The sequence below is a fragment of the Lissotriton vulgaris genome, chromosome 1_1, assembly GCF_964263255.1.
Source record: "Lissotriton vulgaris chromosome 1_1, aLisVul1.2, whole genome shotgun sequence".
Lineage (NCBI taxonomy): Eukaryota > Metazoa > Chordata > Amphibia > Caudata > Salamandridae > Lissotriton > Lissotriton vulgaris.
In genome coordinates this window covers 1,178,251,308-1,178,278,097 of record NC_141685.1, presented here as the reverse complement: position 1 = coordinate 1,178,278,097, position 26,790 = coordinate 1,178,251,308, and the positions used below count along the sequence as shown (strand labels likewise).

The 26,790-nt window shown below is 51.8% G+C and overlaps 1 protein-coding gene and 1 long non-coding RNA gene across 2 annotated transcripts in view; one reads left to right on the top strand and one right to left on the bottom strand.

The window, feature by feature from the left end:
• Positions 1-26,790, top strand: part of LOC147748871 (uncharacterized) — a 1,009,512-nt gene that overhangs the window by 408,789 nt on the left and 573,933 nt on the right. The gene's annotated exons all lie outside the window — the stretch shown is intronic.
• LOC147748875 (uncharacterized) overlaps positions 1-26,790 on the bottom strand; it is a 460,386-nt gene that overhangs the window by 321,032 nt on the left and 112,564 nt on the right. The window contains exon 2 of the long non-coding RNA XR_015309804.1: positions 8,786-8,877. This is a non-coding gene — a long non-coding RNA (uncharacterized LOC147748875). The remainder of the gene's footprint in view (positions 1-8,785; positions 8,878-26,790) is intronic.

Genomic DNA, 26,790 nt, shown 5'->3' with positions numbered 1-26,790 from the left:
ATGGAAGAACTTCAGATTTGGAGAAATTTAATATGTACCGAGATAAGGAGGCAAAAAGAAAGAAGATCAGAGAAAGCAGGCAAGGAAAATGATGAATCTGAAATATGTAACATTATATCGTCTGCAGAAGCTGTATATTTGATTTCAATTGCCTTATATTTAAAACCTCGGATGGAAGGTGAATGATGTAAAGAACGTAAAAAAGGTTCAAGGGAAAGAATAAAAAGCAAAGGAGAAAGAGGACATCCTTGACGAGTACCCCGTCGTACAGGAAAATAAGACGAATGAGAACCATTGGCAAAAACTGAGGTAGAAGGTGAGAAATACAGTAAACTGGTCAGAGATAAGATAGAGGGTCCAAAACCATGCCATATAAGCGCACGCTTTATAAAAAGCCAATGGACACGGTGAAATGCTTGCTCAGCATCCAAGGTTATGGCAGCAATAGGGAAGAACACTTAGATGCTAAATGAATAATATTTAGAAAGGTTCTGGAATTATCATCTATTGTTCTCCCCTTGACAAACCCCGTCTGCTCAGGACTAATCAGCTCTGGGAGAACTTGGTTAATACGGAGGGCTAGTGTTTTGGTAAAAATTTTACAATCTAAATTAATCAATGAGATGGCGTGATAGTTAGCACAAAGGTAAGGATCGTTATCTTTTTTAGGAATTAGACAAATCATAGCTTCTAAAAAAGAACCCCAAGCTTCCTTGCAGGAAACAAAATGTTGAAATAATGTTAGAAGATGAGGCAAAAGCGTATGGGAGAAACAGGAATAAACTTCTGGAGTAAGGTCATCAGGGCCAGGAGCCTTATCCCTGGGTAACTTAGATAAAGTGGATTTGAACGCAGAGAGGGAGATGTTGTTTTCTAAAATAGAACAATCTGAAAGTGGGGAGAGGTGAGGGGGTAATGAATAAAAATATGAGTCCAAGGCGGCATCAGAGGGAGAGGATTCAGGGATATATAAAGTCTTAGAGAAGTCTGTGAAACATTGTAATATTTCGTCATCTGTGAAACAATCAATACCACAGTCATCAGTAATCTTGACAATTCTGGACCTTTGAGATTTGACATTCAGATAGTTTGCTAGCAATTTGTCGGCTCTTGTAGGAAGGTGGATACCTGACTATGGTTACCCCAGATTTTTTGCCTTTTGTTTAGCTGGTTTTCGACTTAGTTGGCCTGGTTCCCTGCTAATCAGGGCCCCAGGCTCTCTGCTCACTCCTTAAAATGGACTCCATGCACCCTAGGTGCATAACCTGATTGGTCTGGACACCTTGTCAGCCCCTTTATAGTGCACTATAGGTGCCAAGGGCATAGGTGCATCCAAGGCCTCCCAGGGGCTGCAGCATAACTTTTGCCACCCCTGGCTGGTTCTTAAATTGACACAACTGGCTGATCCCTCAGCTGGGGCAAGTTGGTGTAATCACCTCTTGCTTAGATATAGTATACCTATATCTAAACCTATATCTGGACACATATAAACCTGTGAGTCACTCCTATGGAAGGCCTTATCAATCCTGGAGGCAGAGTGCGTGGTTTAACGTGAGATGGTGCTCTAGCATGAGCTGAGCCTGTCTGCAGCTGTCGGGAACAACTCCCTAAGCTGTTCCGGGATAATGCCATACCATATACTAGTAAGTGCATTATAATCCATCGCGGTTATATGTTAACTTTGGTTTGGCTTTATCAAAACATGTCGTGTAAGGTGTTATACGATTTGGAATACTATCCCCTCGACAGTCCTGTCGACGGGGATAGCATTCCACCCCTCTAGAGGGAGAAGACATGTTACTTTGCTGAAACGTGGTTGATTTTAAAAGAGCCTCAGCATCACAAAATGGACGCTTCTGCCACAGACACGAGTCTGACCTCCTGCTGCTGACCGAAACTCAGCCGAGGAGGCCTGCACAAAGGCTTTCCTGTCGCGGGGAGGTGTCACACCACCCCAGACAGGAGATAGTGGATTGTAGCAGGGAGGTTTAAAAGAAACCAGACAGTGCCTGGGGCGCACAAGGCTTCCCCTTGCATAATCCGGTCAAACCGGTTCTGGGGCACTCCAGCCCCAGTCCCAGCGCGACCCTGGACAAAGGGAAAGGGGTGTAACCACCCCCTTCCTGGGTCCCACCCATAGGAGGGACCTAGCAGGGAATCCAGCCCCCTAGATTGGTATAAGAATGGGAGCAGTGCCAAAGCACTCAGATTATCCTGACTGAAACTTATGAAATGAAACTCTGGACCCTTCGACATCCTACTCGACGTAGAAGACTGAAGAATCTCCCTTGTGGTCAAAGAGTGACCACCCTGTGCAAACAGGCACCATCCAGCACCTCGACGTTTGCTTTGTTGCAGTTCCCGCCGGAACTCGAGCGACAGAGTTCGACAAGACCAAGCGTGCCTGCCTTCTAACAGCCCGATCCACAGTCCCTGCAGAGCTGAGACTCGTAGAGGCGACCTGAAGCGTGGGGCCCGCCATCTTGGAAAGCCCACGAGACTCTGACCGTGCAGCCCCCGAGTGACCCTTGAAGCTGTGCATTGGGGTTTGAGAAGCCCCAGCCCTGCGCCTCTCTTGCACCGAAGCTCACCCCTCCACACTCACCGAGTGCTGCGCGGGCCCTTCTGCATCTTTTGGCTCAACACATTGGCCCGGTCACTTGCCCGTTGGCTTGTAGCTCCTGTGCCGACGAACCTTGAAATCTAACTTGTGATTCTGGTTGCTCCAGACTTGCCCTCGCTCCCCTGAAAACGAGCGCCGGCTCTGACCCTCCTGGTCCGAGTGCAACGCCACCTTCGAATCCTACGTGGGTTGCCCTTGCCAAGGGTTGTTTGCTCCAATCCGGAAGCCGACACCGCCGACAGCGAGAGCCTGCTTGGGACAACTCGTGATCCACTCCTGGAAATCCTCGGTGCCCCAGAGTCCACGTGGCAGCGGAGAGAAGCGACCCGTCAGCGACCTGAAAGCGCCCGACATTGCCTGGTTCCTTCTGGTTCCAGCCTGGTCATTGCTAAGTGACCCAGACTCTGTCCCCTCTGCTTTCAGATCATCTTTAACTTCGATCCACCCTTGGATCACACCGGGCTTTTCCCGACTTCAGCATTGCTAGTCCCGACTGCACCCAGCGATTCCCTAGGCCCTAGGCCTAACCACTGTTCGATTGGTATCTCTTATACCACTTTCTTAATATATGGTTTGAGTGGCCACCCGCCCTCATCCATAATTGTGCAACTTTCATATGTATAACTGTGCTTTTGTTTAAACGCTTGTGCCTCTGCACTCATAAAGAGTACAGAGGATTATTCTAGTAATAAATACATATATTTTTAGGTTTCGCTGGGGGGCGGAGCCGTTAGGCTCCTCCTCCAGAGAAATCTGTAGTTTCTAGTATGGGTGACTTGAACACGCCCCTCTGCTTCATTGGCTAGCTCCATAAATGGAGGCTAGCCATTGGAACAGAGAGGCGTCCGTCAATGCCGGACCAGACACGGGGCGTTCCCGAGATTCTTTGGCTTTGGCGACGTCACGCGACGCCGGGAACGCCCCCGAGTCTGGTCCGGCCGGGCCGTGCTTGCTGCTGTCCTGCCTTGTGTCCCTCCTCCCGCCGTCCCCACGTTTCCCGCCTCCCTCCCGACGTCCGTGTCCTTTCCCGCCCCCCTCGTCCTCTCCCGCCCGCCCCCCTCGTCCTCTCCCGCCCCCCCCGTGTCCTCACAAATAGTGGTATCCCGTCCCGCCCGGGGGTCAACCGGCAGCTGCTCGGCACCTTGGCCGAGGCACGAAGGGGCTGCGACCGCATTGGTGGCTTTTCGGAGGCTCGTCGGCAGAGGCGCGCTCTGATTGGCCGCTGCTGTGGGCCTGTCCCCGTGAGCTGCGCCGCCGTTGGTTGGAGCCTCGCCGCGTCATCAGGATCTGCCCCGGGAGCCGCGCTGTGAGTGGCTGACTCCGGGGGAACCCTCGACGTCAGCTTCCAGCCGGACGTGGAGCCAAACAATGTATATTTTACAGGTCAGCGCAATGGCGTGCCTTGCAAAGCGTGACATACTTTGAATAAGCAATAACACACCAGCACACACCTGAGGTGAGAGAGCTCTGAGCTCCTGGAAGGGCGAGGCGCATCCATGAACCATCACTCCCAAGAATGACCAAACCCTGCACTTCGGAAGCACAGTCCGTGCCAGCACCTGACCGGGCGGGATTCCGCCTCGAGTGCACTGCTGGTGGCACTGGGGTCTGCAGGGCGCATGCCCGGACGCCCACCCTCGACGGAGGCCCCGCGCCCCTCAGCCCACACCTCCCATTGTTGTCACACTGATGGAAGAAGGGCGCCGGCGGGCACACGGCTGAGGCGATTTCACCCCAGCCTCACGTCTGTCAGCGTTGAATGTCCCTGCTCCTTGTCACTCCTCGGACAACAACACGGGGGTGGGCGCAGAGCCCCCTCCCGAACCCCAAAACATGCACACAAACAAATTCGCCATCACTCGCAGCCCTTTCACAACACGGGCGGACTGAGCCGCGCTCATTAATCTGCTGTCTGGTTATCAATGGAGGCCCCACCCTGCCCCCGGCCTCCCCCCCTCCCGGGCTGGGGGAGCTGCCATCGCACTAGAAGAGGAGGCGCAGCGCCCGCGCCGCGCTGCGCCCTTATCTCTGCTCTGGTGCCTGCGCGCATTCCTGCCCACCGCGTGCTCTCCACAGCTCTCGCGTGCTCCCTCCCCCTCCGGGGTCGAATCACGGGGTGGCAGCACCCCAGGCTGGACATGGCCTCAGTGCACAGGCGAGGATTGGGGCGAACACCCCCACCCCCACACGAGGTGCCACTTCAGCCCCCACGTGTGTGTATGTTTCTAGGAACCTGTGTCTGGATTGGGGAAGGGGGACATGTACAGCGTCATTGACTTGTTTTTACAACGGCCGCACAGGTACTTGTCGAATGCATTTGTATAAACATAAATATATGCATTAAATAAAATTGGGCCTTGCGCACGTGAGCAGTCAGTCGGGTTAGCAGGGGCACCATATTTAAATATTGTTTCCTAAGGCACAGCCGGCCAATGGTACCCACACGCCAACAACGCAGTCAGCCATTCCTTTGAGAGACACCAAATGAGGTGCCAGACAGCGCTTCGCGCCCACAACACTTGCGAGGGCGCTATAGCGATAATGCAATGCAACACTCTCTGAGCAGGAGAGGGGTAGCCACTCTGGAACATGGACTGTAACTTCCAACTTGCTAGTGACCACGTCACGCTTTCATTAAAAAGAAAATCTCCGGAGATCTGAAGTTACCGTAAGAGGCCAGGCGCGCTCGAAAAAATATCCCAAATAAATAAATATACAAAAGCAGATGCCCTCGAGTGCACAGTGAGCTGCAAGGTCAATAAAGGCTTTCCTGTATCGTAGGGAGCAATGGAAAAGCTGCCAATTTCTGGCACACACGCGGGAGGAGACAGAGGGAGTGAGGTAAAGGGAGAGACGAGGAAAGAAGCAAGAGAAGGAAAGAAAGGGGGCAAGCGAAAGAAAAGAGAACAAAAGAGAACTATGTAGAAGGAAAGAGGCCTATGCGAAGGTAGGAAGGGGCAAGGGAGAGAAAGTCAGCCAAAAATGAGGAGGTAGTGGATAAAGGGAGACCTGTGGAGTGGAACAGGGAGTTCTGTGTTGTAGTTCAGGAATTGTAGGGCCACTTGGAATTCTTGAGTGGGAAACATGGACTTTGATTGGTCTCAAGCTTCATCATCTTTGGCAGCACTGACAGCACTTTAGAAAATAACTCCCAGGGGCTGCTGAACCACAATGTACTGCCAATATATGTTCTGAACTACTGTATGGAACTTTACACTACAATCCCACATGAAGAATACCAAGTACAATTGCGCTGCTGGACGAATCATTATATCTACGTTTTCATTCCTGTGCTCAGTCTTCATCTTTATCCTGATGGCCCCAGAATTTTGATTCAGTCGAAACGCTGTCAACCATACTGAGGATTAAGACTATAAAATCATTGTGCCTGATAGCTGATGCCCCCACTGCAGCTTTTGTAAATTGTATAAACTTACATTAGCCTCTTTGATATAGACCTTCCATACTTGCTCTATTTGTAATATATAAATGATACTTTATACACCTTGTATATATGTTTGACATATAAAACATACTGAACTTGTAATACATCCCCTTTTGTAATGCTTTGTTCGCCCTAAATTGGCAGGGTATGCGCAGATGTGAGTCCCTTGCTCACTTTGCCACTGGATTCAAGCTAGCCTGGTTGAGGACGGCTGGAATGCCAGAAACTGGTCCCAGGATGCTTGTTTCTAGTCCAGGGAAGACATGGCTTGGCAGTTCGGGCTGGACTGTTTCCATGAGGCACAGGGTCAGACTGATTTGCATATAGCCATGTCTGAACTGGGGTGGCGGAGTGAGCTAAAGAACGGTGATGGATTAAACCCAGATCATTTGACTGGGGGGTGAGTGTTTGATTTGCTCAAACGCTCTGTCCATCATCCCCTTTTGTATCGAACTTGTAATACAAACAGCATTATTATAAATCTTTTGTTATGTAGTCCTTTTGTTCTCCAATTATTGTTCAATCTTTGCATTTATTTCCCTTTTACGTAATTTTGGGTACACTGCATTTTGTATTAATGTATGCGATACTTGTCTTTAATTAAAATGTATTGTCTGGAATATTGATTAATAACAGGGCACAAATCCTTATCAAGGTGAAGCAGCAGCTCCTTCACAGAGCCAGGACTCAGGCCCCAAGGTCAGGGTTCACATCTCTATAAGATGAAGCATCAAGTGACTCCCAAGGCCAGGGTCTGATTCCAACCAAGACCAAGGGGGGCTCTTGTGTGGTGTGTGTGGGGGGCTCTTGTGTGTGTGTGTGTGTGTGGGGGGCTCTTGTGTGGGTGTGTGTGTGCAAATGCAATACGTCTTGCATTTGCGACAGAGTAAGCTATTGGCATTGTAAATGAGAATGCCATTTATTTATCTGTTTTCAAAACCAACACATAAATAAAAAGTTTGTCATTTACAATGCCAATAGCTCAAACTTTTCCGAAGGCGAAACCGTTGCATTGTAAATGCTTGTTATAATATATACTTGTGTGGTGTCCTTTCATTTGATATTACAGGATTCTGATTGGTAAAACAGCTTGCTTTACATGACCTCTTAAGTTAAGCCTTTAAGGCTGCTTAGTCCATGCTACCATTAGGATAGCTTGTCTATAAGGTTGACTTACAACCAGCCACTATAAAGGATTGTTTGGACTGATACAAGGTGGTTCCAGAATTGGAAACATCATATATCAGGCCAACTTCTCACAGCTCTATTACGGCCTCCATAAATTTTTTAGTTAATTTTCATTAATGATCCAGAAGCGTCCTCCGTAGATTTCCTATTAAAAGCTAATTTTGCCTGAACCAAATTATTTAGGGTGTCAGTAATATTAGATGAAAAGTATGCATGTTCCAGTTCCTTAATGCACAATAAGATAGAGGCAGACTCTTTACGATATTGTTTCTTTTTATTAGCGACGTAACCTATAATAAATCCCCTAGCAGTCGCCTTAAAAGCATCCCATGTAGTATGAAAGGGCATATCAGGACTCACGTTGAGAAGGAAAAATTCTGAAGTGAAATCCTTAAAGAGCCAATAAAGGGATCCTTGAGAAGATAATTATTAAATCGCCAACGGCGGGATTTAGAGGACTGGGAGGGAAGATCTATATTGATAAAGACAGGAGCGTGATTAGAAATCAAAATGGAACCAGGTTCAGCATGCGATAAGTAGGGAAGAATAAGTGGGCTCAGAAAAATATAGTCAATACGAGATGTGGAGTTATGAGTCGGGGAAAAGAAAGTAAATTCCCAAGAGCCAGGATTGAAAATTCTCCACGTGTCTACCAACCCTCTAGAGTTTACAGTATTTATAAAAGTTTTTTGCATTTTATTAGGGACATATCTGGAAGAAGATTTCTTGTAAATAAATGGATAGAGAATCTGATTGCAGTGACCTCCCACAACATGGTTAGAGTCAGAGCATGCATGAAGTGTGTATGACATGGATTGCCAGAATTGGGGGTCAATGCCTGTGGGGCCGTAAATGTTAAGGAGAGAATTACGTGAACCATTTATGAGGATGTGAAGAAGGAGCCAACAACCATCAGTGTGCTTCTCCTCACTCTCCTCAGTAAGGGGAAAGGGAACCACTCCATTTTTCCTATCCCTAGATGGCGAACTGTAGAACGCACCAACCCATTGCTTTTTAATGGAGTTTATATCATTATCATTAAGGTGCGTTTCTTGTAACAAAGCAATTTTACATTGTAATCTGGAAAGATGCGTAAGAACTTGTTTCTTAATTGGATTACGTAAACCCTTTACATTCCATGAAATAATTCAGACATTATCAGCCATATCAATGGAAAAATAACAATAATCAATCGCATAAGTACTGTGAGGATTATCAGTAACATGAACATTATCAAATGCAAAAGGGTTTTAAGGATAATAAAATGTCGAATAAAAAACGACAAGGTTATACATTTGAGCGGAAAAAAAGATAATAATAAAGAAAGGCACAGAAAAGATTAGAAGTAAGAATTATATGAAAAGAAAATAGAAAAAGAAACAGGGGTAATATGAAAGCAAGGGGCCAACCATTAAATAATAGAACAACACAGGGGAGAACAGTAATATACCTAGACATAATCAATGGACAAGAGACAGGCACTCAGCTAACAACAAAGAGTACATTATACGTGTTTCTCAACCACTTACCATATATGAGGATGAACAGAGAACACTGGGGATGAGATGAAAGGAATGGGAAGAACGTCAGGGGAGTGGGATCATACAGGAGGAGCTAACATCTGTAGAAAAAGACAAAGGGAAACTGTAACATATAATGGCCTCCAAGAAAGGCAAAAGAACCACAATAAACTGAAGAGAAACTGCAACAACAGACTATGACCTACAATCCAAAAAGAAGAAAAAACTTTTTAAACATATGGAATGAAACATATAATATGAGAGAGAACAAATCTAAGCAGTAACAACAATGTTATTCATATCCCTCCGAATTCCATGACTTCTCCTTTTTGACGAGAAATAAATTGTCTCAGATCTTCCGGGCAATCAAAAGAATAGGACCTCTCTTTATACGTGACTTTAAAAAAGCAGGGGTGAACAAGACCATATTTAGCATTCATGGAACGAAGAGCTGGGCGAAGAGAGAAAAACTCCTTGCGACCAGCAACAGTGGCACGGGTCACATCTTGAGAGAAAAAAACTTTTTGACCTGACCATAGCATTTGCTTTTTAGACTTTCCCGCTGTAAGGATCATTCGGAACTCGGTGTACTCCAGAAATAAAACCATTATCCCTCTGGGACGAGTGACAGTCGAAGACGTAGATGAAGCACCAGATTTAGAACAAATGCGATAGGCACACTGCAGATTGAGAGTGGTGCTATCCTTGAGGCCAACAATTTTAGGAATGTGCAGTTTGAAGAAAGTAAGCAAATCAGATCCTTCCTCCCCCTCAGGGATGCCGTGAATACGAAGATTATTGCCCCTGTTGCTGTTTTCTAAATAATCTGTTTGCATCTTGAGGAGAGCGATTGCTTAAGACATATCAGCAACCTGAGGAATCAGATCTTGAGCATTACTAATCTGTTGTTCCATCTCTGACACTCTGGATTCTAAATTGGACCATTTCTCATCCATCTTCTGAAGAGTAGCATTGGTTTCTACCACGAAAGGTTTGAGCAACCTTATCTCTTCAAGGAGGTCCTCCATTGTTATAGGTAGTGGAGCCTTGGTAGGAGAGTTAGGTTCCTTCATGTGACGTTTTGGAAGGGTGGCGGGATTGGTATCTTTGCAAAGAGAAGACATACTAACAGAAGTAGCTTTCTGTCCAAGTGAAGAAGAAACCTCCATGTAGGTGAGTGCCTAATATATTATAGTTCTCAGAAAATAAGATAAGAGCTCACAGACAATGATAGGATACCAGTAGAAGGCTGCGAAAAACGATGATGGGAAGGCAGCGCTGTTTCTTTATGAACTGCCTGTGGATAAGTAAGTTTAATTCAATAGGCAGCTGCAGGTAGAGCTTGTGTAATAAATTCTATTGAACTTGGTAGCAATTGTCATACAAATACAGGGTCTGTTCAATTTAGAAACAGCAGCAGCCAAAGGCCTAGCAGCTGCGCAGTCTAATTTAAGGAGGTCTTCCAGCTACGTGATAAAAAGAAGTACCTACAGCATTGACTAGAAAGCATTCCAAAGTCAGCTCAAATAACCATCTCCAAAACGGGCAAAAAAGAAAAAAATGTTGGTTTGAGACAATATGAAGAGCAGTCCAAGCAATTATGTTCCAAAAACACCAGAATTCATTCATCTGAAGAGACAAAACGAATAACACCTGACAAGAAACTAGGGATATATGTGGTGTCATCCACAAAAAAAAGCTTCAGAAATTCTCCAAAAGAACGATAACAGCATTTAACATGAAGAAGTTGTTAGTGTTAGTATTCTTATCAATTAAAACAGGTATTTCAGGCAATGATATCATCTAGGCGTATAACAATGCATAGGAGCCTCCAGCGTTGTCTCAAAAGCCACGTATAAAGCTTCTCTGTCTGACGGGTGAAAATGCACGGCATCCAGCAAAGCCGAAAATGGCGGATGCCGCCTCAGGCGTCTGAGAGGAGGGAGCGGCGCCGGGGAAACAGAACAGTGGAACGGGTTATATATATAAAAAAATAACTGCTACCTGTGCCCCGAGCTCGCTCCATATGCAGCCTCACAGCTTGACTGCCTCTGATGGGAAATACAGCTCCAACAAAGCGGTTGAGGTTCCGTTCGCTTGCGGACCCTCAACCCATGCAGCCATCTTGTGGCGATCCAAGCCACTCCCCCCTGCCTAGTGACTTAACTGAGTCGGATGGGGTGAGAGAGCAGTTTAGGGCATCCAGTTTCTTGAGCCAGTCTTGGATAGGAAGGTGGTTACTTTCAGTAGCAAACTGTATTAGTTTGGTTTTGTCCGGGTTCAGTTTCGAGTGGTTTGCATTAAACCAGGATTGGATCTTGGTTATTGTGACATTGAGGTGTCGGATATCACTGGGAGATTTGATTTTATAGTAGAGTTGAGTGTCATCTGCTTATAGGTGATATTTTATTCCTGCTTGTTTCAGAATGATTGTAAGGTGTTCCATGAAGAGATTGAAGAGGGCTGGGAAGAGGATCGAGTCTTGAGGGACCCCAAGTGTGACTCGTGTTGGCTTAGAGAGACAGGAGTTGATTTTAATTTGTTTTGCGAACGGTGCTGAAGGTAGGAAGCAAACCATTTTAGTACTATGCCATTTATGCCAGACCGGCCCTTCAAAGTTTCAAGTAAAGCTGTATGATTTATTCTGTCGAAAGCCGCAGATAGGTCAATCAGGATGAGAAGACACGCTTCCCCATCATCTAAGGTTCTGTGGATATCATCTGAGATATTGAGCATGGCTGTTTCGGTGCTACATCCTTTCCTGAATCCCGATTGGAAGGTGTTGAGGAGGTTGAAATCATCAATATTTTAAGTTGTTGAAGAACGCACTTCTCCAAGGTTTTGGCTAGGAACGGGAGGTTGGAGATAAGTCTGAGGTTGTTGAGATCGTTCAGGTCGGCCCCTGGTTTTTTGAGGATGGGTGTGATTTGTCCCAATTGAAGGGAGTCTTGGACACAGCCTGATGTGAGAGTGGAGTTGATATTAGTCCAGAAAGGGGTAATGATGTGATTGAGTTTTTGTACTATTGTGGCTGGGAGAGGGTCCAAAGTGTGGGAGGTAGGCTTTAAGCTTGCAATTATATTGAAGACCTAATTTTCCGACACAAGTTCGAAATCCGACCATTCGCCTCGTTTTTCAGTTGGTAGTGGATCTGGTTGTCCTTGGTATGAATAAGATCTGCTTGGTCGAGGATGAGTATAGGGGGGCAGGTTAGAATTGGAGGTGTATTGGGGGTTTGGATGAAGGTTTGCTCAATTTGTGTGGCTTTGTCTGTGAAGAAGCTGGCCATTTCTTCGCATCGATCCTTGGTCGCTTTTATTTCGTGAAGGGATGCGCCGTTCGTTTGCCTTTTGACAATGTTGAAGAGTTCTCTAGGTCTATTCTTGGCCTGGTCAATTTGGCTGCCTTTTCTCTAAAGATGTGCTTTTTATATTCCGACCTTGCAGACCTAAGTAGCGCAAGGTGTCTTGTCGATGGATTTTGATTCCAAGTTCTTTCCGTAAGTCGGAGTTGTCGTCTTTCAGTATTGAGATCCACATTGAACCATGATTTATATTTGATGGATCTCAGTTGTTTGAGTTTGAGTGGCGCTACTTGGTCTAACACCTCAGTCATTGTTGAGTTAAAGTGAGCTGTGAGGTCATCAGCCAACACAGTGGTGGGCTGGAGCTGTAGCTGGTTATGAATCTTGGATTCAAGTTCGGAGATAGGGACTTCATTGATGTTCCTGATCCAGTGCTTCGGTTTGTCAGATCGTATTGGTTGGGATCTGATAGGTGAGTCGATAATAAACAATATGAGGTGGTGGAGAGACCAGTCAATGGGAGGGATTGATCTCAGAGAGACCAGTTCGTTTTTAGTGATGATCGCATCCAGAGATGCTCCTTTGATGTGTGTTGGTCCATTGCAGAGTTGCTTGAGTTTGGTTATTTCAAGCAGGTTGGAGAGGTTCTGGGCAGTGGGGTCTTCTGTGTTGTTGCAGTGGATGTTGAAGTTACCCAGGAACATGTCTTTCTTGTCTGTTAGGGAGAAATGTGTCATTAAGTCGGTTAATTCTTCGGAGAAGAGGGCACGCTCCCCAGGAGGATGGAAGATGCTGTGAAATTTGATGTGCCTAGTGCCTTTGACTGCAAGTTCGACACCAAGGTATTCCATAGTCGGGTATTCCGCAGATTTTAATGTGGTAATCTGTATACCTTCTTTGTAGACGATCGCTAGCCCACCCCCCTGTTTTGAGCGGTCTATCCTGTCTAATGATATTGTAACCTAGCAGGGCCAGAAGGTCTAGAATGGGGGTAGAGTGGTCGTTTAGCCAGGATTCTGTGAGGAATGCTATGCCTAGTTCTTCCTCGAGTATAACTTCAGCAATGTCTGTGGCGTGTTGTACTGCTGATCTACAATTAAGGAGCATGCATGATAGAGGGCGGGAAGTTTTTATGTCGGAGTTTATTTTATGGATGGGGGTCTGGGCGAGTGGACTGTTCTAGGGATTCTATTTGTGTCAATTATGACTGGGATTGCGATGGGAGCTGTATTCTGGCTCATAGCGAGGTAAGAGTTGCTGATCTCCTCTGCTTCCATTACTGAAATGGGGCGAAGAGCTTGGTTAGGTCGATGCACCTGCCTCCCCAAAGGAATGGAGGGCCATGGCGGGGTCGTGGGGCCATGGAAGAGGCTGTGCGGGGAGAAGGTGTGTAACTCTCCGGTGGGTAGGAGCAAGGTGGCTTAAACAGGTTGGGACGGTCTAGTTGCAGGTGTAGAATGTCAGAAACTAGGGCGTCGATTTTCTGGTCCATTTTGGTCAGTTGTTGGTTAAGTGAGTCAAGAGTTTCTAGTCTTCGGAGAGAGCAGTGTATGACTCCGGTCTGTAGCAGGAGAGAGTACTGGGTTCTGGGATTAAACTGTATCATTGGAGTTAGGCGTGGGGATAGATTGAACGTGAAGGGTTGGGTCAATGATGTTTCCAGTCTTGAGGTAAGGAGGAGGTGTTGTGGTTCTTAGGTCAAAGGAAGGAGAGTGAGCATTGTTGAGGAGGGGGTCAGTGTCCAGGGGATTGGCAGTGAGAGTGGTGGTGGAGATGGCAGTGAGAGTGGTGGTAGAGAGGGTTTGGGTATGTGGTCTTGGGTCAGAGGAAGGAGAGTGAGCCGTGCTATGAGGGAGATCAGTGTCCCGGGGGAATGGCAGGGAATGGCAATGAGATTAGTGGAGGAGATGGTTTGGGCATGTGGTCTTGGGTCGGAGGAAGGAGAGTGAGCAGTGATATGAGGGAGGTCAGTGTCTGAGGGATTGTCAGTGACATTGGACCTGTGGGTGGTTTGGGCCGATGGAGTAGGGTCAGTGTTGGAGTTGGGGGTAGTTTGCGAGGGTAGAGCCTGGTCTACTGAGGACAGGAGGGGAGTGGTTATAGCGAGTTCAGTGGCAGAGAGACTGCAGTTTGTGTCCGATCTGTCTGGCTCGAGATCAGCCTTGCGGAGTTTGTTAGCTTGGCGTTTGCTGGATCTGGTAGGATTAGTGGATGTCATGATAGTGGGTGTTTGTCGGTGGAGTGTGATAATGGGGGTAGTGAGGTTGTAATGGGTAATGGAGGATGTCCATGAGATGAATAATGGGTCGGCAGGGCAGGGCAATTGGCTCTGTTCTGGGACATTTGTCAGGGTGGAGGTCCATGAGTTGTAGAGTGGGTCGGCAGGACAGGGTGCTTGGCTCGGTTCTGCGACATTTGTCAGGGTGGGTGGGATAGGGGAGGCAGGGTTTGATGGTTCTGTTGCGTTAATGAGGAGAATAGTGTTGGTAAGTGGCGATCAAAAGTGGTGAGGTGTGGGTCCGTGGCCTGTATGAGAATGTTTCCTGTTCTGAAGATGGAAATTGTGAGTTCCCCTTTAAAGGTAGGGGAGATGGTTGTGGGGATTTTTTCACCATAGGGAATGTTGACTGATTTGGTCACTAGAAAGTGAAGAAGGAAGGTGTTTTTCCACTTTGTCTGACGGTTGGTGTAAAAGACGAAGGCCGTTTTCGTCTTGCCGTTAGTAGCGGTGTGGTGGTTGTCAGCCAAGAGTGTTTCTGGGTACTGTTTTAAGGTTCTGTGTTTAAAGTTATTTTTAGCATTACTGGACAGATTTTCTGGGTAGATTATGGACCATGAGTTGGGCCCTTAACGCTAGAGTGCCGAGTTAAGGGGGGGTTAGCGGGCGCATAGTTCGTGACTGAAGAGTTCTGGTTCAATATGAATCGAAGGGAGGCGAGGTGTACTTCGCATTAGAGTCCTCGTTTTCTCCTTCATCTGGGGGTAGTTACGAGTAAAATGCAAGTATTCATGGCCTGTGGGCTGTGGGGAAAGGGCAGTGACTCATATTCCCTGTGTCAGGTGGTGGAAGGATAAGCCCGTTTTTATACTAGCTATCTCTGCAGATTTTAGGAAATTATATGTCTTGTATTGTTGTTTTGAGAGGATCGCCTGATAAACAGTGGGTGGTGCTTCTATGTATTTTACAAAGCTGGGAGGGATTGCAGTTGTTTCAAGAGAACAGTTAATTGAAAGGCAAGCTACTGGGTTTAAAAAATTGCATATAGTGCATATATATTGCACATCTTTTGTCCCCTGGCCTAGTGGTCTCTAGGGGGCTCAATGCTTCCCCTTGCAGGCCCGGTCTGCTTGTCTCAAACTGGGATTCTTTCCTCTGGTGTTTTAATACTTTCACTGCATCCAGACTAAATTCTCTCCTCTTGGTGCACTTTAACCTCCATTTTGAAGTCAGGCAACACTCAACCAAATGTGTATCCGCCCCTGTCATCATCTGAAGTCCAACTCTCAATGGGAGCTCAGAGGGAAAATAGGACTGGGTCGCCCTCCACTCAAACATAGAACAACAACAAAAGACCCTGTCCGGGGGGCGTGGCCAAGATGGCGTCCGAGTAAGACGCTTTCTCGGGTCTCTCCGGCGCCGAACCGAACAAAGCTACTTACAGCACGATCCTGGTGTAGCTGCCCGGGTCCTGAAGGGTGGCGGAAGTGCCCCCAGCACAGCGGAGTGCAGCGGTGCCGCTAGAGGAGCGGTGTGACGCTGGGAACGCCTACCGGGATCCCTAGCCTTTGGGGCCTAAGAAGCACCGGCCTCCCGTGATCGGGGAGCCGGCTTGGTGACTGCGGCACTCGCGGTGCTTGGCAAGGCGCCGCCGGAACACATCCAGCGCCTGCCGGCGGTGGGAGCGGAGCTCCTGCCGGCAGGGAAACGTGCCTGGGCTTTGGAGCCTTGCCGCAGAGGACGGCGAGGACAGCCGGGAAGTAGCGGTGACTCCGGCGGCAGGACGGAGGAGGTGCGGTGAGAGCGCCGCGGAGCATCCGGACACGGCAGGCCACCGGCGGGTGGCGCAGTGCGGGGCCGGCGGAGAGGAGTGGAGCTACACGGGGCCCAGTACTGCTGGTGGAACGAGCGGTGCAGGGACGAGGACGGGGCCCAGCAGCGGTGTCGGCGGGGTGAGTGCCTCCCCAGGAAGGGCGGGAGCGGCCATACTGCCTGGGACGACGGGACCTGGCGCTACATACAACAGCTGCGGCGCTACTCTTGGCGCATAGGCGTGGGCTGGCTGGCCGTTTGAATTTGCCGCGTGGTGCCACGGCGACCTGCATCGAGATCCACGGCCCAGTGTAGGTGGTGGAGGGCCGTCTGGACCGCGGACCCCGCCAGGGGGACGGATTGCTGGGGCCGGACTGCTGCACTCTTGCACTTGGGAACGTCAGGGTACATCAGAGCCTGACGCGGTCCCATTATAGTTCCCTTCCTGGAGGCCACGACGTGGACGGCGCTGATAGCGGAGTGGAGTGTGCCTGCATTGCCCTACCTAGCCCTACCTCCTAATCACGCGCAGTTAGTTGTGGGGACCCCTAACGCCCCCACGTGTGGGCCGCCTGCCTTGGATCTGCCTTCCGTTGAGCCCTGGACAGTGAGGGGGCACCGTTTGAGCTGCCTGGAGGGAAGCGTTGCGGCTCGCGGGCCCCACAGGCTCCCATAGCGTCTGCTACCTGTCGGATTGGGGTGGTCTGACCTCCCGGTCTGCGTGCCACCAGCCGAGATGGCCAACGTGTCGCGAAAGGGGGGTCGTCAGGGTAAGGAGGGTGCCTCCAAGTCCTCTCAGCAGCCGGCATCCCCGGGGGCCAGTAGCTCGCAGAAGGTATCGGACGACGAGGCGCCAGCTACTAAGGCCTTCATGACCGAACTGTTTGCATCCATCAAGGAGGATATTTCTGAGCTCCGGGCTCAATTGGCTTCTGACCTGAGGGAAGTGCGCAGGGACGTGGACGGCATTGGCGAGAGAGTGGCGACCCTGGAAGACCATGATCTGAGCATGGCTAACGATGTGCACCTGCTGCAACAAGATATCATCCGCCTCACCGAACAGAATCTGGACCTGCAGTTGCATACGGAGGACTTGGAAAATCGTTCCAGGAGGAACAACATCCGCATCCGGGCGGTGCCATGGGATGGCGAGGCGGGAGACCTGCGTGGCTACGTCCGGGACTTGTTTTTACAGATTTTGGATGAGGAGGAGGTGACGGAGATCGAGATGGACAGAGTACACAGAGTTGGTCTGCCTAGGCGCGGTGGGGGTCCCCCTCCTGACATCCTCGTCTGTGTTCATGACTTCCAACTCAAAGAACGTATTCTCCGCAAGGCCAGGGCCATCTCGTCTTTGCAATTCAGGGGCCATGCCCCTCAGCTGTACCAGGACTTGGCAGCCTCCACCCTGCGGAAGAGGAGGGAGTTCCGCCCGGTGACTTCCTTCTTGAGAGAACGCAACATCTCCTATTCGTGGGGCCACCCCTTCAGGATCATCTTCCGATGGCAGAATCGGCTGGCACAGATTAACACTCTGCAGGTAGCAAAGGACCTCTTGGGTCTCCAGGATGACCCTCCTTCACAGGGAGCGACTGCTTCGCCGACTCGGAGACGTCATCGCTCGTCCTCTTGGCATAGGGTGGGAGCCTCCCCAGACCGGCGGCGGCCGGACCGCGCTTCTAGTCAGCAGGAAAGGGTTGACGCAGTGGCCTCGGTGGCCTCAGCCACGCTGGCGGATTCGCAACTCGGCTCTGGAGCGGCATGATCCACCACGAATTTGACTTGACCAGGTTCGGCGCCGGAGGGACTTCGGAGTTCGGTCTGGGGTATGGATGTACTTTTTGGGGAGACACCCCGGACCATGGCCGAAGGGGTTGATCCTTTGGCACCCCTGCTCCGCTTCCAGTTGGGAAGACCTCTCCGGAACCTTGGACTACTGGACTTGATGAGTATTCTGTTTCTCCTTTATGATTTCCAATCCTGTTGTTTGTTGTTCCCTTCCTTATGGGTAAGGTTTGGTGTTGGGGAGGATGGGGGTTCGGGGGCGGGGAGGCTCCATGACTTGCGCTATGCTTGGTTTACTTGTCTGTTGGGGTGGGGTTGGACTGGGGGTTGTTGGGGTCGATGGGGGGGGACCCGTGACGGGGGGCTGAAGGGGATGTTTGTGGTGTGTCTGCGGCTAAGTGCGTACTCTACTGTTGGAACTATTGTGCTGCGAATGATCGGGAAACTGCTAGGTGTCTGTTGCCTGAGGGCGGGGCTGAACGAGGGATGGATGGCACTTGGCACACTGAGAGCGACTTCTGGGGTGTATTTCCGTCATGCCGCTTAGTATAGGGACGTGGAATGTTAAGGGCTTGAATTCGCCACAGAAACGGCAGAGAGTACTGAAGTATGTGATGGATCATCAACTTGATGTGGTTGGACTGCAAGAAACCCACTTGGCTCGGAAGGATGAGTTGAGGCTCCGCCATAGGGCATACCCCATTGTGTACAGGTCCTCCGCAGCTACGAAGCACCGGGGGGTGGCGCTTCTGTTCAGAGCTTCGTTGCAGTTTCAACCGGTAGAGGTCCGACACGACAAGGAGGGCCGTTGGCTGATGGTTAAGGGGCACATTCAGGGCAGGCTGTGTACGTTTGTGGTGGTGTATATGCCCAATGCGGGTCAGAACAAGTATTTGCAAGAATTGCTGGTGAAGATTGGGGACTTTGCGGGGGGACACTTATTCGTGCTGGGAGACTTTAATCTGGTGTGGGACAGGGACCTCGATAGCTCAGGGGGTCGTAGGGCGGACACGGGGGTCTTTTCGGAGGCCACGCAGCAGGGGGTGGGGGAGTTGGGTCTAGCAGACGGATGGCGCTTTTTCCACCCTTCCATGAAAGACTACACATTCTTTTCACACGTACACCACTCTTACTCCCGCTTGGATTACATTTTTCTTAGCCAGTCTCTACGGGGGAACATACTGGATGCCGCCATTCTCCCGATCTCGGTGTCGGACCACGGTCTCTTGGTGCTCACTCTTCGTTGGTCGCCACCCGACACCGCGAACCGAAAGTGGTACTTCCCGGCGTCGGTGGTTAGGGACGAGGTTTCTAACCAGGCCTTGCGCCTGGCCATCCGCGAATTTTTCGACTGCAATCCACCGTCGGATACCTCTCTGACGACTACGTGGGACGCCTTTAAGGCGACGATCAGGGGAACATGCTTGGGCCTCAATTCACAACTTAATACCCTGCGTAGAAAGGAACGGGACGCACTGGAAGCCGAGGTGCTTGAACTCGAGAGGGCTCATAAGCTCAATCCCTCGAGGGTGACCCTACGTCCACTTACGGCGGTTAGGGGCAAACTCAAGGCACATTATGCGAATAGGGCCGAACTTACTCTCTTGCGCCTAGGGCGGCATTCGTACTCTAGTGGCAACAAGGTTGGCAGACACTTAGCCCGGCAATTGCGGGACAAGAGGGAACGAGAATACATAGGGGGGATCAGAGACTCCACAGGTGCTCTTTGTCATAGTGACGGGGCGAAGGCGGACATATTTGGCCGCTTTTATGCCGATCTGTATAAGGGCGAGGAGCTGGATGCGACAGCACAGCGGGAGTTCTTGCAGCGCTTACCGCTTCCGCAAGTCTCCAGGGTGTGGAATGATTTGTTAGAGGCTCCGATCACGAGGGAGGAAGTCCTCTCAGCCATCCAAAAGCTGAAATTGCATAAAGCCCCCGGCCCGGATGGGTACACTGCTGTCTTCTATAAAACCTTCGCGACTGAGGTGTGTGATTTTTTAGTGGCCCTCTTCAACGACATGGCTGCGTCCGGAGTGAATGCCGGGACTTTGGCGGAGGCGGTGATAACGGTCCTGCCGAAGCCAGGGAAGGATCCTGAGCTCTGTTCATCCTTTCGCCCCATAGCCTTACTTAATATCGACGCGAAGTTGTATTCAGCGATCCTAGCAAGTCGTCTTCAGGACTTGTTACCGGCGATTGTTCATCCGGATCAGTCCGGATTTATCAAAGGCCGCCAGACGCACGACAATACGCGCAGGGTGATTCATCTCATCGAGAAGGCGAACAGGTTCCGCATTCCTGCGGTATTGGTGGGCCTGGATGCGGAGAAGGCCTTCGATCGTGTCGACTGGAGCTTTCTCTTTCACACGATGCAGGCGTTTGGGTTCTGTTAGACGGACCGGGAGGGTCGGCCGAGGTTACGGGGAGAGGTCTCCAGGGAGAGCCGTCTCCAACGACTGTACAGATAAGTAACTTCCCCCCCACAGACGGACACCACACAAGGTTGAAGGTTAACGAGACTTTATATGCAATTCTTAGGTTACGATGATGGATACAAGGAGGTCTGGACTCAGGGGTCCCCTCGGTTCTAGTCTCTGGTTTAGGAAAGGGGTAGCGGGACAGTCTTAGTTACCAATGAGTACAAAATAGCTCTCAATCCTCGAGCTCGGCGTTCTAGATGATCGGGCCGTGGAGGAGCCAAGCAGGTCCCGAGATGGATGAAGGAAGGACGACGGTCCGCGGCGGAGCCTGCAGGTCCCGGTGGAAGATGACGGTTACAACGGTCCGCGGCCACGCCAGCAGATCCCGACGACGATGAAGGATGAAGGTTACGACGGCTGTGGCAGCGCCAACAGGCAGGACGATGGTGCACAGGACAGAGCTATGGCAGCGCCAGTAGTCCGTCCAGGATGAGTTCCTCTTTACGTCTTTCGACTCCAAGATACAACTGCCTTCCTGCTCTGGAGCTGCCCCAGTTATAGGGCTGGCGTGCTTTGATGTCCGGACCCTCGCACTTGGAGGTCGGGAGGTCCGGGATGGGGGAGTCCAGACACCCAGCAGGGGGGTGGAGCCAGCGCCCGGGGAGGCGATGGGCGAGCGGCACTTGGTGGGGGAGAGCCATCGGCACCTCTTTCTCCCATTGACTTGCCAAGTAGCCCGCTCACCTCCTGGGGGGAAGGTGGTGCCGGAATGTCTGAGGCCGGGCCAGGCCCAGGGTTGAGGTCGATCGGGGGCCAGGCGGCCTCGTGGTGGAGTGTCCAAGATGGCGCCCCAGGCTGGGCGCGTGGGCCGGCAGTGGATCGGACCCACGAGGTCGGCAGGCTCGAGGGCAGGGGTCCCTGAGGGGACGGAGGACGTGCAATGGTGGTGTGTGGTACTTGCGGGACTGGGCTCGGGCCTGGTTGGGCCGGGGGAGAGCGGCCCTTCATGTGGCCTGTCCAACATGCGTCCCCCCCAGCTGAAGGCGGGGAGAGTTACCCATCCTCTTGGGGACTCTCCTCGTCGAGGCGGAAAAACCGGGACAGGCCACCCGCGTTGGCGTGATCTGGCCCAGGCCGGTGTTCGACTGTGAAGTCCATACCTTGCAAGGAGATGGACCAGCGTAGCAACTTTGGGTTCTCCCCCCGCATATGCATCAGCCATTGCAGGGGTCGGTGGTCGGTCTGCACCCGAAAGTGGGTGCCGAAAAGGTAGGGCCGGAGCTTCTTGAGGGCCCATACCACAGCGAAGGCTTCCCTCTCTATGGTGCTCCAGCGTTGCTCCCGTGGTAGGAGTCTCCGGCTGATGAAGGCCACCGGTTGATCAAGGCCTTCGGTGTTCACTTGAGACAGGACTGCCCCAATGCCCTGGTCGGAGGCGTCCGTCTGGACGACGAACTCCCGGCTGTAGTCTGGGGCCTGGAGCACAGGGGCGGAACACATGGCGGCCTTTAATTGTTCAAATGCAGTTTGACACTCTGGGGTCCAGGTGACTTTCTTGGGTTGGTTCTTTGACGTGAGTTCTGTGAGGGGCCCCACTATGGTACCATAGTCTTTTACGAACCTTCGGTAGTAGCCCGTGAGGCCCAGGAAGGCTCGTACCTCGGTTTGGGTGATGGGGGGCTGCCAGGCCTGGATGGCGGCAATTTTCAGCTGTAGCGGGGCCACTAGGCCGCTTCCCACCTGGTGTCCGAGGTAGGTTACAGACCCTTGCCCAATTTGACACTTGCTGGCCTTGATCGTGAGGCCAGCTCGCTGAAGGGCTTGCAGCACTGCTCGGAGGTGGTGGAGGTGCTCGGTCCAATGGTGGCTGTATACAGCGATGTCGTCTAGGTAGGCGGCGCTGAATCCTTCGAGCCCCGCTAGGACCTGATTGACGAGCCGTTGGAATGTTGCTGGGGCATTCTTCATGCCGAAGGGCATGACCGTGAAATGGTAATGGCCATCGGGGGTGGAGAAGGCAGAACGTTCTTGCGCCCGGGGTGTGAGGCCGATCTGCCAATAGCCTGCTGTCAGGTCGAAGATGCTGAGGTAGCGGGCAGCTCCCATTCGGTCGACTAGTTCATCTGCCCGGGGGATGGGGTGCGCGTCTGTTCTGGTGACCGCATTCAAGCCCCGGTAGTCGACGCAGAACCGGAGTTCTGGTGTGGTGCCGGGGGCAGCTGCTTTGGGGACCAGTACGACAGGGCTGGCCCAGGGACTGTCTGAGGGCTCGATGACCCCGATCGTGAGCATCTTGGCTATTTCTTCCTGGATGCAGGCCCGTACCCGGTCTGGCACGCGGTAGGCCCGGTGGCGGATAGGGGGGCTGTCCCCGGTATCCACATCGTGCACACACCAGGAAGTGACACCCGGGGTGAGGGAGAACAGGCTGGCGAACTGTGATAGGAGGGCTTGACACTCCTGGCGTTGTTCTCTGGTGAGGGCCTCTGAGAGCCGGACCCCATCCACGGAGCCGTCTTGCTCTTGAGTCCGTAGGAGGTCAGGGAGAGGCTCGGAGTCTTCTTCAACCCCAGTGTCTGTGGCCATCAGGAGGCTGAGCTCTGTTCGCACAAAGTGGGGCTTTAGTCTGTTAGCGTGGAGGACCCGGAGAGGGTTCCGGGAGGATTCCATGTCGATGAGATAAGTGGCAGGACCCTTGCGCTCTATTACTTTGAAGGGCCCCGTCCATTTGTCTTGCAGGGCGCATGGCTCAGTGGGGGACATCACCCATACCTGTTGGCCAGGTTCGAATTCAATGGATGAGGCATTCTGGTCATACCATTTTTTCATGTCCTCTTGACTGGCCTCTAGGTTGGCCTTCGCTAGTTCTCTGAACCGCCGGGTCTGGTTGCGGAGGGTGAGGAGGTACCGGAAGACATCTGGAGGGTTCTTTAGCGGAGGCATCTCCCAGCCTTCTTTGACGAGACTGAGCGGCCCTCGCACTGGGTGTCCATATAGCAGTTCAAATGGGCTGAAGCCCAAGGATTTCTGGGGGACTTCTCGATACGCGAAGAGGAGGCACGGCAGCAGCACATCCCACTGGCGACGGAGGGGCTCTTCCAACCCCCCGATCATTCCCTTTAGCGTGCGGTTGAACCGCTCAACGAGTCCGTTCCCTTGAGGGTGATAGGGGGTTGTGAATCTGTAGGTGACCCCGCACTGTTGCCAGAGGGACTTCATGTATTTGGAAATAAAGTTCGTGCCTCTGTCGCTGACGACTTCTCGGGGGAAGCCCACACGGGAGAAGATCCCCATCAGGGCCCGGCCGACCACCGGGGCTGTCACAGTTCGCAGAGGAACAGCCTCAGGGTAGCGGGTGGCGTGGTCCACTAGCACCAGGATGAATCGATGGCCTTGTTTCGTGCGTGGGTCCAAGGGCCCCACAATGTCTATTCCGACTCTCTCAAACGGGGTAGTGACCACGGGAAAAGGTTGCAGGGGAGCCTTTAGTTTGCGGCCGCTCTTCCCACTGGCTTGGCACGTGGGGCAAGATCGGCAATGCTGGTGCACATCGTTTCTCATTTTGGGCCAGAAGAAGTGGGTCACTAGGCGACTGTAGGTTTTATCTTGTCCCAGGTGTCCTGCCAGAGGGACATCGTGGGCCAGGTTTAACAGGAAGTCTCTGAAACGGAGGGGTACCACTAGTACTCGGTTGCTCCCCAGCTCGGCGATTCTTTGCTCGCTGTACAGCAGATCATTGTCCCAGTAGACCCAATGAGTTCCGGGGGTATCCCCTGCGCTTTGGGCGAGCGCTTGCTGGCGGAGTCCCTCGAGGGAGGGACAGGCCTTCTGTTCTTTGCGAAATTGTTCTTGCGTGGGCCCCCCTTCTTGAGGCCACTGGTCGAGGTTAGCGAGGTCGGTAGGTTGAGCTGGTTCGGCGGGAATGTTACGGTCGGTGTTTTCGGCCGGGGCGACCGGAGGCGGTGGCGCCGGCCATTCGGGTTCTTCTGGCTGGTGGTTGGCACGGGTGGCCATGGAACGGGTGGTGACGCACGCCCAGTCTGGGACGCCCAACATCCCCAGGTGTTCCTTTCGCTCCACGGCGGCCCACGGAGAGCTTTCCAGGTCATTGCCCAGGAGGCAGTCTACGGGGGCATCGTCTCGGACCGTCACTTTCAACATGCCGGAGACCCCCCCCCATTCGAAGGGGACGCAGGCCATCCGACACAGGCTCTCCGAGTTATCGGCTGATCGTACCGGGCAGAGAATGTTCGGTAGATACTGTTCTGGGGCCACCAGGTGACAGCGGACGGCTGTTACACTGGCCCCGGTGTCACGAAGGGCTTCGGCCTGGTGTCCGTTGATGCTCACCCATTGGCTGTACTTCTGGGTGTTAGCGGGTAGGGGGACCCGCGGGACCATGTCTTTCCCCCCTAAGCAGGCTAGAGTCATGGCGGCTGGCTCCCACTCTTGATGCTCTTGTTCGTACTCTTCCTGTTCCTCGGAGATCTGTTCTTCCCCTAGGGCTGCAGCGGCCACTTGGCGGGGTCTTGGGCTCTGGTACTGCGGGCAGTTTGGGTCGTTCGCATAGTGGCCGACTCGTTGACATCGGTGACACGTGACATTGGCTCTGTACCCCGGTCGCGCTGGGGTGCTGCCCCGGTTGGCCGGGGGGGTGGTGTTGGTAGCGGGGGCGACCGGGGCGTTGTCTCTTCCTCGCCCTTGGCCCCCTCCTCCTCCTCTGGGTCGGTGCTGACCATTGTTGTTCCGGTTCTGTTCGTAGGACCCATTCCGGCCCACTCTGGTGATCTCCCACCGGTCAGCTTCGGCTGCGAGCTGCCGGGGATCCGTTAACTTGCTGTCGAGGAGGTGTTGGCGGAGTTCAATGAAGCAATTGTTCGACAGATGCTCCCATACCATCAGGTTAAATAGTTGCTCGTAGGTCGTGACGTTGCTTCCTCGGATCCAGCCCTCGAAGGCTCGGCTAAAGTATGTTACATAGTCCACCCAAGTTGTACCCGGGATGCGGGTGCAGTCTCGGAACCTCTGACGGTACATCTCGGGTGTGAGACCATAGCGGGTGAGGAGGGCCGCTTTCATATGGTCGTAGGAGGTCATCTGGTGGTCCGGGAGCTGTAGTAGGGTGTCGCGGCCCTCATTGAGGAATCTTCCCCAGAGACCGGCTCCCCAGTCGCTTCTATCGATCCGGTGTGCAGTCATAGCGATTTCATAGGCTTTAAACCATTGCTGGATGTCGTCCTCTCTGAAGTATTCTCGGACAACATCCTTGGGGATGTGTACCTTTTTGTCTGTGGCCCCTGGGGTGGGGGGTCGCTCGGGCACCCCTGCTTCTTTATTCTGCTTGCGTAGGTTGATCTCGGCTAGGTTTCGTTCGTGTTCGTACGCTAGTTTTTTTTCCTCGAGCTCCCTTTGTCTCTGTTTCTCCTCTCTTTCTTCTCGGAGACGCAGGTGCTCTAAGTTGATTTTTTGTTCGGCCAACTTAAGTTCAATGTCCATTTTAAGTCGGGCCATTTCTAGTTCGTGTAGTCGGGTCCTTTCTCTTTCCTGGATCTCGCCTTGCGAGAGACCCGTTCTTTGCCCTTCCGGGGCCGTGGTCGTTTTTTCTACGGTGCTTTGATCAGGGGTTCCGGCAGCCCCGGTTTCTGCCCAAGATTCTAGGGCATGCTTAAAATCGTCCTTGGTACTCAGTCCGGTGGTAGCGATACCCAGTTCGATGCAGAATTGTTTAAGTTCACGATGGTTGTACTCCTCCAATTTCTCCATTTGGAATTTCTCGGTTGATCCGCTCTCTTTCGTGGTCATTGTGACTTCGTCGTGGGGTGAGCTACTCTCTGTACGTTTATGCGGTGATTCGGATCGCGCCGCTGGCCACCAATGTTAGACGGACCGGGAGGGTCGGCCGAGGTTACGGGGAGAGGTCTCCAGGGAGAGCCGTCTCCAACGACTGTACAGATAAGTAACTTCCCCCCCACAGACGGACACCACACAAGGTTGAAGGTTAACGAGACTTTATATGCAATTCTTAGGTTACGATGATGGATACAAGGAGGTCTGGACTCAGGGGTCCCCTCGGTTCTAGTCTCTGGTTTAGGAAAGGGGTAGCGGGACAGTCTTAGTTACCAATGAGTACAAAATAGCTCTCAATCCTCGAGCTCGGCGTTCTAGATGATCGGGCCGTGGAGGAGCCAAGCAGGTCCCGAGATGGATGAAGGAAGGACGACGGTCCGCGGCGGAGCCTGCAGGTCCCGGTGGAAGATGACGGTTACAACGGTCCGCGGCCACGCCAGCAGATCCCGACGACGATGAAGGATGAAGGTTACGACGGCTGTGGCAGCGCCAACAGGCAGGACGATGGTGCACAGGACAGAGCTATGGCAGCGCCAGTAGTCCGTCCAGGATGAGTTCCTCTTTACGTCTCTCGACTCCAAGATACAACTGCCTTCCTGCTCTGGAGCTGCCCCAGTTATAGGGC